This window comes from Doryrhamphus excisus, linkage group LG9 (assembly GCF_037039965.1).
Source record: "Doryrhamphus excisus strain RoL-2023G ecotype Guam linkage group LG9, RoL_Dexc_Guam_v1.1, whole genome shotgun sequence".
Taxonomy (NCBI): Eukaryota; Metazoa; Chordata; class Actinopteri; order Syngnathiformes; family Syngnathidae; genus Doryrhamphus; species Doryrhamphus excisus.
Genome location: NC_136365.1, coordinates 12,209,066 through 12,220,773, shown reverse-complemented (window position 1 = coordinate 12,220,773; position 11,708 = coordinate 12,209,066).

Here is an 11,708-nt window from a genome sequence, read left to right as displayed (position 1 = left end):
ATGAAGATCTAATGAACAGAGTAGTTACTGAGGAACTTTGGCACATAGATTTAGAGTAGTTACTGAGGAACTTTGGCACATAGATTTAGAGTAGTTACTGAGGAACTATTGAATAACTAATGAGTAGTTTAGTGTTAGGAAGTATTGCATTCGACAAACACAATGACCATAAAGACGAGACTGACATTCCATCGATGAACCTGAGTTTACCTGATCTTTAGGCACCTCCACAGCAGACAGACGCCGTATAGCTGAATCATAATGTCTTCCTCGTCTTCTCGCCATCAAGGTTGCCTGAGGTGACCTAACTGTCAGTCTGAGCCTCTAAGCCCTTCACTCATCCCTGGCAGACGCACTTCATTAATCTAACTAAATAGACTTTCAAGAGACCCTATCAGCCCTCTCACCTTTCAACACCTCCTCCGACATACGTGTTCTGCCGTACACACACAGAAGTAACATGACAAGCCCACGCTCCGTGCTCCGTCCTCTCCCGCTGTCTTATCTTTTACAGGCCAATCAGTCAAAACGCATGCAAGACACACTGCTTGGTCCACATCCACTCCCAGACAGACAGCTCTTACAGTGTGTGCTTCGATGCCCATTTATCTTCCCATCCTTTTCCAACCCTGTCAGGCTGCAACACCCACCTGACCTGAGACACAGCTTTGCTCCCTTTTAGACACAGACAAACATGTACTGGAGCACATGGTTGTCTAGACGATGTTACTGTTTTATGTCAACAATGATTTGAATGTCAGTCAGATTGTCAGTTTGCACTAAACGTCAAAGGCTATGTTCATGCTGCAGGGTATGATCCCAATTCAAATTTTTTGTTCAAATCCGATTTTTTATATGTTCCTTCACATTGCCCAAAAAATGCAAAGTATCCAGGAAGTGACGTAAATGTGCAAAACATCCCATGCATTTACATGTGTTTATGGAAGTAAAGACTGCTGCAGTGTGTGCACACTATACTCTCCTTTAGTCATTTGTGGCCATTTCAAGGATTTTGTGTATGAGAACTAGAAGAACAAGGGCAAGAATTTTGGCTATAGGAGTTTCCTGGAGGTCGATATCCGAGATTGCCGTGAGCTGCTTCACTGACACTTTAAAAATAGCTTTCGGATGACAAGAATAACTTTGGCCTACATCGGTGCGTACCTTTACCTTTACTTGCACGGTAAACCACGCCTTTTGATGAAGTATAGGTCCGATATATGCCATCTGACCATTCAAACGGCAATAGATCGAAGACATATCGGATTTATACCGACATATACCAATTTATGCCTCAGACACATTTGAGCAAAAAAAAAAAAACACAACAGAATTGATCTGCAGGGTAACCAAAGACATTCTCTTCCTTCCAGTAACCTTTAGAACAAGTACAACTGGGCTGTTGAGGAAGACATTTTGCCTCTCAGCCGAGCAGACTTAATCAAAGACTAGATAGGACTGCTGTAGTCAAGCTTGACAGGACAGTTGCAGTCTTCACAAGAATGGTTTTACTCTTTTGTGGTGCAAAATGACAGTCGGTAAGATCCAACAGGGTGAGACCTCTGCCAGTCAAGGACAGTCGTTTGAGTGGAATCACCCTCTTTAGCATACCATGCAGTAGTAACAATGGTCATGGATTCGCCTGTAACCAAAGATGCTGTGTTGTTAAGAGGCTAAATTGAATCTCTGATCATTGTTACAACTGAACACAAACGACTGTCACTGGCTGGCAGAGGACTGTTTTGTACCACAAAAGAGTAAAACTGTTCTTAGCACGGCTCTACCTCAGAGGATAAATTGTATATATCCTGCACCAACCTATCAGACTAGAGCCTGAGAGGAGAAACATCTTCTGAGACAACCTAAACAGTCCAGTGGCAATGGATGCAATGTGCTGAGAATACAATGAGAATATTCACAAACTTGTACCTGTTGCAATATTAAAGCAAGGCATATTATATTAATTTTCAATTACATCAACCCTGAAAATATCTCCTCACACTTAATATTTCCTATAAATATATGCCTTATGTTTAAGAATGAAACAAAATAACGTTAATTATTTATTTCTTGGAGTGGATACAAAGTGAACAATAGTCACAGCAGAAGCTGCTTTCATTGCGCTCTGCAGTTTTCCCAGGTCTCATGGAAGATGCTGTTAACGTATTTGCCTGTGATAGCGGCACAACAATGTGGACAAGGCCAAAAAGAGTTTCATTTGATTTTTTTCTTCCCCAATCTGTTGTCAGGAATAACATCGTCAAGTAATTTGTAAAGATGACCTTCGGAAAGCCAATGAATTCTAAAATGTAGCTTCAACTTCGTGTCCCACTTTATAATATTCCACTCATTGGTGCTTCTCTCGGTTGGGTTTTTATTTTAAAAGTCTGAATATTAATATTTTAAGAAAAAACAACCAAACTCAGTAGGTTTCCAGTCATCCTTCTTTTCAGTCATGTTGGGTTTTTTGGTGCTTTTATTTTTCCCAATTCAGTGTCATGAGGGCCATAGTGGTATTTCATTTCATAGAAAGCCGTCAAATTCAATGTAGACCAGTTCAGAAGTAGTTTGACATGAAGAACAGAATAAATCAACGTTGTGCTTCTTGTCTCACAGACTAGAGAGTGGCAATAAGCAGTTAAAGATAGGCCTAAGATAAGATATGCCTTTATTCGTCCCTCAGTGGGGAAATTTGCAAAGATACTCTATATTACCAAAAGTAGATCCGTCAATTCCATCGGATGCCACCTGTGCAACAAATCCAGTCGTGAAATTTCCTCGCTTCTAAATATCCCACAGTCAACTGTCAGCTTTAATATAAGAAATGGAAGAGTTTGGGAACAACAACAACTCAGCCACGAAGTGTCAGGCCATGTCCACTGATGGAGGGGGGTTGGCTGAGGCGCATAGCGCAAAGAGATCGTCCACTTCCTGCACAGTCAGTTGCTACAGAGCTCCAAACTTCATGTGGCCTTCATATTAGCCCAAGTACAGTACAGAGAGCTTCATGGAATGGGTTCGGCCGAGCAGCTGCAAGCCATACATCACCAAGGCGATGCAATGCGCCCGATGCAGTGATGTAAAGCACGCCGCCACTGGACAATAGAGCAGTCGAGACGCTCTGGAGTGATGAACCATGCTTTTCCATCTGGCAACAACAGGTTAGAGACCCATCTCTACGCGGAGCTAGCATGTTCTCCCCGTGCGTGGGTTTCCTCCCCCATTCCAAAAACATGTTGGGTTAATTGGTGACTCAAAATTGTCCATAGGTATGAATGTGAGTGGGAATGGTTGTTTGTCTGTATGTGCCCTGTGATTGGCTGGCCACCAGTCCAGGTAGCCATCATATAGCCAACATATTGTTGATGGTGCTTGTATATTTTCTTGGGGACAAATGTATCTGTTTTCCCTGATGACACAATCCTTAATGCATGTAAAATGACAATTCTGAATAATACAAAACAGGGTATGTTCCTCCTCTGGGCTCAGTCCTTTTGTCCTACATTACAACGACTGCGCTAGTCCAATAAAAGCACACACACATGCTTATGCACTCACTCATTGGGCCTCATTGCCCTCAGCCACCATCCCCTCTCATTCTATATTCTGGACAGGAAGTGGTGAGTTGGTAACCTGGGGTGACGGAATCAGGCCTCTGACTCATGCTCTGACCCCCCAAGGGGCGAACAACCCAGTGGAGGACAGACCTCAGCCTGCAGCACTGTGCTAACGTAACTTGACTGACAGACCGAACACACAATAAATACACAAGCAAGATCACTGCTTTGAAGAAACCAACATTTCTCAGAGCAACCTTCTGCTGCTAAATAATTATTTTACATACACTGATACCAACCCATTCATGCCGTTACTTGATACTTTATTCAGATGAATGAAATAACTCAAAAGCATTCACCCAAATGAGCGCTACTCTGACCGCAGTTGACTTTGTGCTTCAGTCAGAGGCTCATTTTAAGGGCTCTTGATTTGCTGGTTCCTGCAGAGACTGCATTTTTGTTCACTTATTTTTAAGCGGTTTGTTCGATTTGACATTAAAAATAATTTTGACTTTGCCTCTCACAAATAAACACGACACTGCCACCTTCGGTTTTAGGTACGTCCATGACCATTGCTTCCAATCGTCATTTACTGGCAGAGGTCCCACCCCACTGTATCTTAACGACCGTGAAGAGTGAAAGCATTCTAACTCAGAGGGTAAATACTTTGCATTGGGGACGAGAGCTGTCCTATCATATTTGAACATGATTAACAAATTTGCAATATGATTACACTTGCAGAATTCAACATGCATGAAGGAGCAGGAAGGAGCAGATTTGATTTCATTCTACCGTGTATCAATATCAAAATCATGGTAATGGTTTATTTTATTTGAACATGCATCAGGTTCGAATGGTTACATCACATAATCAATTCACAGTTCCACATGTCCAAAAGGAGTGGAAGCAAAGCTTATTGTATCCTACCTCTCCATCTATTATTTATAATTTGTTACTGTAATATTTGTTCACTTCCTGTATTACAGGAATTATTTTTTTAATTGTAACAAATAATGGTCCTCATCAAAATGGTGATATTTATATAAAAATATAAAACATAAATATAAAAATACAAATATATAAAAATAAACACGACTCATTCAAGACTTTTCATCCTTTTATTTAGCAAACATAAACTGCTTGTATTTTTTCTTGAATTCCCTCATGCTTGTACATTGTTTGACTTCCTTACCCAACCGCTTCCATAGTTTGATTCCACATACTGAAATGCTGTGGCTTATTAACCTTCTTCTCACTTTACTTCTTCCCTGAGATCATATTTCTCTTCTTGCCCTATAGGACGACATTTTCAGGTAATAGGTTATTGTTAGCTTTATGCATTATTATAATGATACAGTGGATCCCCATGTATTCGCTGATTTTATTCAGGCTATTAGTGATTAAAAAAAAAAACCCTCCAGGCTACAAAACCTGGATTGTGCTCACAGGCTCCTTTTTAGCTTTTTTGTCACAAGTGAACAATGACAATTGAAGAGAGAAGGGAAGCTGAATCAAATGTAAGTTATAACAGTCACCTTTATTACAAATGTTGATCCAAAATGGGAAGGCAACATCAACGTCAACCTCGCAGGAGGGGTTTAGAGGGGGAGGGCCATGTGTCAAATATTAACATTTGTATGGACTATCAGGGATCAGCAGGAACCTACTGTAATCTGTTGGCTACCTGTGTCGCGATGCGGCATGTCGCTGCTACGATGCGACCCCAGGATGCAGAGATGAAGCGAAGGTGCAAGTAAAAGCTTAGCTTTATTTTCATAAACACGATTGCAGCAACGGCATACAACTCGTAGTAATGAACAATGCACCAACAAAAGGCAAACGCACCCGGCTGAACTAAATACAATCAAATTACAAACAGGTGCGCATAGAAGGGGAAGTAAAAGTGACGGGACACAGAACAGACCAACACCGGAAATACTACAAAATAAGAGCAGGAACTAAGGCTAAGAGGAAAACTAAGAGCTGTCACGAGGGGGTGAAGCCCAATCGTGACCGTACCCCCCGCCGTGGAAGAGCAGACGCCGAAGGAGGAGCGAGTCCTGGATCTTGGCTGGACTGTAGAGCAGAGGAACAACAATCTCGTCTTGCACGAGAGGTAACATACCAGACAGCACAGCCCAGTCAGCTGGAAGAACCGGTTGTGCTGGAGGTCCGGCGGGCTGTTCCTCCTCAGGCGACCAGCAGAAGGCATCAGCCCCACACTCCTCGGGGATGCGTCCTCCAACACACGGCTGGTCGTACTAGCCCCCGCTTCAGAAGGCGGATTCCAGACACTGTATGCCGCTGGATGTGGAACCAGGGAAGGGAGGAGGGGACGTGGAGGAGGGTCTTGAGTTCCGGTTGCTCTGCCTCTCCGACCGGAACTCCAGAGGGCCTCAGGCGGGGTTTGGGCTCTGGTGCATTAAGTCGCTGGGCACGGGAGCCAGGTCTTGGGAACCACTGAGACTGCGCGGCTTGGGCACAGGAGGAATCCAGGGCGCCATACAGCTTGGCACGGGAGCCGGGTCTTGAGAACCCCTGGGGCTGCGCGGCTTGGGTACAGGAGGACTCTGGGCCGTCACACAGCTTGGCGCGGGAGCCGGGGCTTGGGAACCCTTGGGGCTGCGTGGTTTGGGTACCGGAGGAATCTGGGGCGTCACGCAGCTTGGCACGGGAGCCGGGGTTTGGGAACCCTTGGAGGGAGCCGGGGTTTGGGAACCCTTGGAGCACCCCGGCTTGGCGCGGAGGTGAGGGAGGAGATGGCTTCGCCTTGCTGGAGCCGGCCGAGATGTGCGTCGGCAGCGGGCTGGTGTGTCAGCGCCGTGTCCGGGGTACACCCACGCCATGGGGATAAGCACGCCGTCCGGCCCTCACAGCATGTCTTCCAGCTCCTCCGGAGTGAACTGCGCGCACTCCTCCTCCATTGGCTTGAAAACCCGCAAGGTCCAGAAGTCCATCTCCGCGAGGTCGTCGTTTGGTTGGTGCATTCTGTCACGATGCGGCATGTCGCTGCTACGGTGCGACCCCAGGATGCAGAGATGAAGCAAAGGTGCAGGTAAACGCTTAGCTTTATTTTCACAAACACGATTGCAGCAACGGCATACAACTCGTAGTAATGAACAAAGAACAATGCACCAACAAAAGGCAAACGCACCCGGCTGAACTAAATACGACAATCAAATTACAAACAGGTGTGTGTAGAAGGGGAAGTAAAAGTGACGGGACACAGAACAGACCAACACCGGAAATACTACAAAATAAGAGCAGGAACTAAGGCTAAGAGGAAAACTAAGAGCTGTCACGAGGGGGTGAAGTCCAATCGTGCCAACCTGCCTTGTTCACACTTATAGTAACCAATATTTCCAATATAGGGAAGAATAACTAACAAATAGTTATTTCTAGGTTTTTCTTAATGGATTATTAGCTTATTTAGTAATTATTGGCATGGTAATATGTTGTGTTGTCTGGACATGCAAACGTTTTAATATAATCTTTAGTAATAGTCATTCTTCATACTGTGTCATACTTCCCGTCTGTTGAACAAAAAAAACCCCTGTGTATTATTAGTAAGCAGGCTATTTGCTTTGTGCTGGCGGCCAGTAGACAGTCCTTTGAACGGCTCTTTGAGAAGAATAGCACCTCAAGATCTAGCTTCCTCCAAACAACCATATATGAAGTTCAGCCTCATACTCTGCACACATTTTAGATGAAAAGCCAGTTTATAATGAGATGGTAATCATGTGTAACCACGACAATGCAATTGACCACCAAAGCTGAAAACTTCATAGGAATCCACCCTTCAGGCCATACCGTGCCCATACATGGCTCCAACGGTGGTAAGCAACAGACAGGCCCATTAAAACTTTTTTTTTAGTCTTTATTGCATTTTGAGACTTTCTGTTGTATACATTTGAAATTTCCAGCTCATTTGATCGTCTATTATGGCACCTCAAGCATATCCATATTTCTGTTTAAGTATCTTGTCTGCAATTTCCAGATAACATTCTTTTGGTTTTATTCAACTTCAGTGATGTAATCCAGTACAATGCTGTATTTAAATATAAGCCTTTACAAAGATAAATGTGCTGAGTTTTAATTGACACTCTGTTATATTAAATTAACAATGCATTATGCAGGCAGTAAGTAAAGATAGTTTTAAAACTATATATTTTGTCACTGCGGTAACCTGAAACTTACACCTTTATTTATGATAGTAGTCGTCACTGGGGGTGCACATTTTAGTATGAATCTGACAACGTAAATCCACCACTGGTTTTTACTTGGACATTTTTAAGCTTGTTGGTGGGGTATTGAGTGCCAGGGTTGTCCTCGGCGCTATGAGCTTTCTGACCCTGGTCGGGTCTCCCATGGCAAACAGGTCCACTGTGACCTTCGGCAGCCAAATGTGGTTCTTGGGACATGGAATATCACTTCTCTTGTGGGGGTGGAGCCTGAGTTTATGAGACAGGTTGAGACATACCGACTACATATCATTGACTCAGTTTGACCTTGTTCTACTCTGAAATTGCCGCAGGGGAGAGGTAGCAAGCTGGTTTGGACTTATTGGTGAACAAGAGCATCATTTCCCTATGCTTTGAGTTGAAGAAAGGGTCCTGATTGTCATTAGTCCAACAGTTTCAGAGTCATCATATGCTCAAATCACCTCATACTTTGGTACGGGACAAAAAAAAAAAAAAAAACTTAATCCATATTAGGAAAGCAGGAAGTGAACAAATGTAACAGTTACTGATTGTAAAAGTACCAGATGGAGGGGTAGGATTTAATAAGCCTTGCTTCTTCCTACTCCTTTTGGACATGTGGAACTGGGAACTGATTATGTGATCACTCAATTGTAATCTCCACTGAAGACGCCATCTCCACTGCTCTCCACCTGAGCCTGGAGCATCTGGAGAAGAGAAACACTCACGTACGGATGCTGTTCCTGGACTTCAGCTCAGCATTCAACACGATCATCCCCCAGGACCCGGTATGCAAGTTGGAGCCACTGGGCCTCAACACCTCCCTGTGCAACTGGCTGCTTGACTTCCTCACAGATAGAACCCAGTATGTCAGAGTGGGCAACAACACATCCAGCGTCATCTCCCTGAACACCGGCTCACCCGAGGGATGTGTTCTGAGCCCCCTGTTGTTTACCCTAATGACCCACGACTGTCGCCCCAGATACAGCAGCAACCACATCCTGAAGTACGCGGACGACACATTCCTCATTCAGGGGGCCATTCAGTGGGCCTCATTCAGGATAACAATAAATTGGCTTACAGAAAGGAAGTGAAACACCTTGTGGATTGGTGCAAGGCGAACAACCTGGTCCTGAATGTTGACAAAACAAAAGAGATCATCGTCGACTTCAGGAGATCCAGACCCAGCCACACTCCACTCTGCATCAACGACACAGCCGTAGAAGTTGTGAGTACTTGGGGGTGCACATCACAGGCAACCTTGACTGGTCACTCCACGCCTCCCATCGAGAGCCTGCTGACCAGCTGCATCTCCGTCTGGTCTGGGAGCTGCAAGGCCTCGACTGGATGTTACTGCAGAGAGTGGTGAGGACAGCGGAGAAGATCATTGGGACCCCGCTCCCCCCATTAAGGACATAGTAAAGAGCCGATGCGTATCAAGAGCCCGTCGGATCTACTCTGACCCCACACACCCCCAGCATGGACTGTTTTCTCGCCTGGCGTCTGGGAGAAGGCTCTGCAGCATCCGCTGTAGAACAACCAGGTTCAGAGACAGCTACTTCCCCCTGGCCATCAGACTGCTGAATGCCAAATGCCCCTCTACCTGCCCACACGCACAACCAAAACTTTAAATTATTATTATTTATTCAAAATTATTTACATTATTTATACAAATTACTGTTTACACTATACATTGTTGTTCATATTTGATGTCATCTATTTATTCTCCACATTATTATTATTATTTATTATTATGTGGGAGCAAGGCAACAGCAACTTGTTGGCAATTTCACTGCTGTGATATTGTGCAATGACAATAAAGAAAGTCAATCTATCTATCTATCTATCTAAATGGGAGTGGGAGAAGAATTTCATTTTTAGTGTTATTTTTTGGGGCACAATTTCAATGGTGCCCCATGTTTGATTGACATTGAACATTGCATTGTACTGATTCCGTGCAAGGTGGTATGGCTTAGGTCGGACAGTGGTCGTCTCCCAGCTTGATACTTGCTGGTTGGTGGATACACATTTCAACACATTTTTTTCCCAATAAAATCCATTTCACTTCAACTTCAGTATTTCAGCATTGACATGCAATTTCTACTGAAATTGCTTCATCTAGTTATTGTATATTATTGTTGTTAAATCATTCTCACTGACTTCTTTCAAACCCTCCTTGCCTTTATGAAGGCTGAATATTTGAAAAACCTTTTGTGGCTTGTCTCATTAGAATGTGCAAATGTACTTAATGAAGTGTTTAGTGAGTGTATTAATCACTTTGACTTCTATGATGGCCAACTTTTTTATAGTTGCAGAGATGGAATACATTTGCAGAGTTATGGAAATCATCAGCATACTATCATAGCGTGAGTAGCAAATTAGAAATAACACACTGGAGAAAGGTATTAGATTTGATTTCCAAAGGATCTTTAGAGCAAAAGATGAGACATCAGCGTGGGCAGGTAGAAGGAACAACAAAGGGATCATCTTTTTCAACCTCTCGAGCCTGCAGTGATACCACGTGAGACATGAGAGCAGTGATGCCATCTCAGAAGTAGAGCATCTGGTCCAAAAAGAGAAATGATTCAGTGTTAGATATTTCCTGCTTTTTCTGCCTCCTGGAATCTCGTTGCACATGTCTAACTGCTTAGTACCGCAGTCCCCTTCTTCAACAGACTCTCAGCTGTCAGACTGAGAAATGGCAGCCAAGACAGGGGTCTTCTGTCTGGGGAGATGGCTAAGGGAGGTTGGAGTTTTCCGCATAAACAAACGCACGACAGATAGACGTGAACAAGCACATCTAGTCATTTCTATCTTGGGAGGTTTTTTGCATATTTATGAAAAATACACAGATACATTTGCAATCAATACTCCAAAATGAAGTTGGGATTGCAGAATGATGCTTGCTATCTGACTCTCCTAACTGTTATGCATTGCTGCAAAGTCAGACCTGGAAAATCAATATCAAATCAAAATATGCCAAAATATACAGTCTTTTTGTTGTACATGGTGCTGCTTTTCCCCAGTGACAAATCTTGCAGCTCTGTGGTCTAATAATACAATTATGAAACAACACAGTCACAACAAGTGGCAGAATAGTGTTTTGCGAGTTAAGCACCTTCAGTAACACATAGGAAAGAAAAAGCAGTGAAAATATAACTTCCAATGCACGAGCTGGACAAACCAATATGTATTTCAATTTGGTGTCTCAGTCTGTAGCCATAAGAGTCGAATCTTACGCTGCAAGGGATCAGTATAAAGAACGAATGGATGGCTTTTTGGAGTGATTAACACGATCTGCAAATACTAACTGATATTCAAAATGTTTTGATTCATATTCTGTTATAAAAGATGTAGCTGAGATGGTAATCATGTGGTAACACAAGTTCTGGGGGCAGTTAAAAAGAGAAGTGCATGTGTCTCCATCAAATAGTGTGCTTCGGAGTCCAAATGGTGTTATGTTAGCCAAATGGCTCTTGTAAAATGTAATTTTGCCCAACGATTCTTTCAGGTAAAATAGAAACAAATTAAAACGATTCCTCATTCTAATTGCTCAGTCATGTTTTTCTACTCCTGCAAAAGTTGATGTCTGGTACAACACTGCGTCGGGACTGAAATAAAGTCAAGCACCAAATCATCTATTGCAAGATGAGTAACGCAAAAGAATGAGCGGCTGCAACACATGATAAACAAGTTTAACTGTAACTCAGGGGTGGGATAACTTTGACTCTCGCGTAACATTAGGTAAAAAGATTTTGCACAATTTAAATAAACAATTAGTCCATAAAGGGTTCATTTTTTCCAGTCTGGCCTACCTATTCTTTTTTCTAGGACATTGATTGACATGATTAGAGTGGCTATGACCAATGCAATGGATACATTTTCCATCTTCTCTCAGATTCAAAATTGTTTGACAGCTCACTAGTTTTTATTTTGTTTCACCTCTAAATGT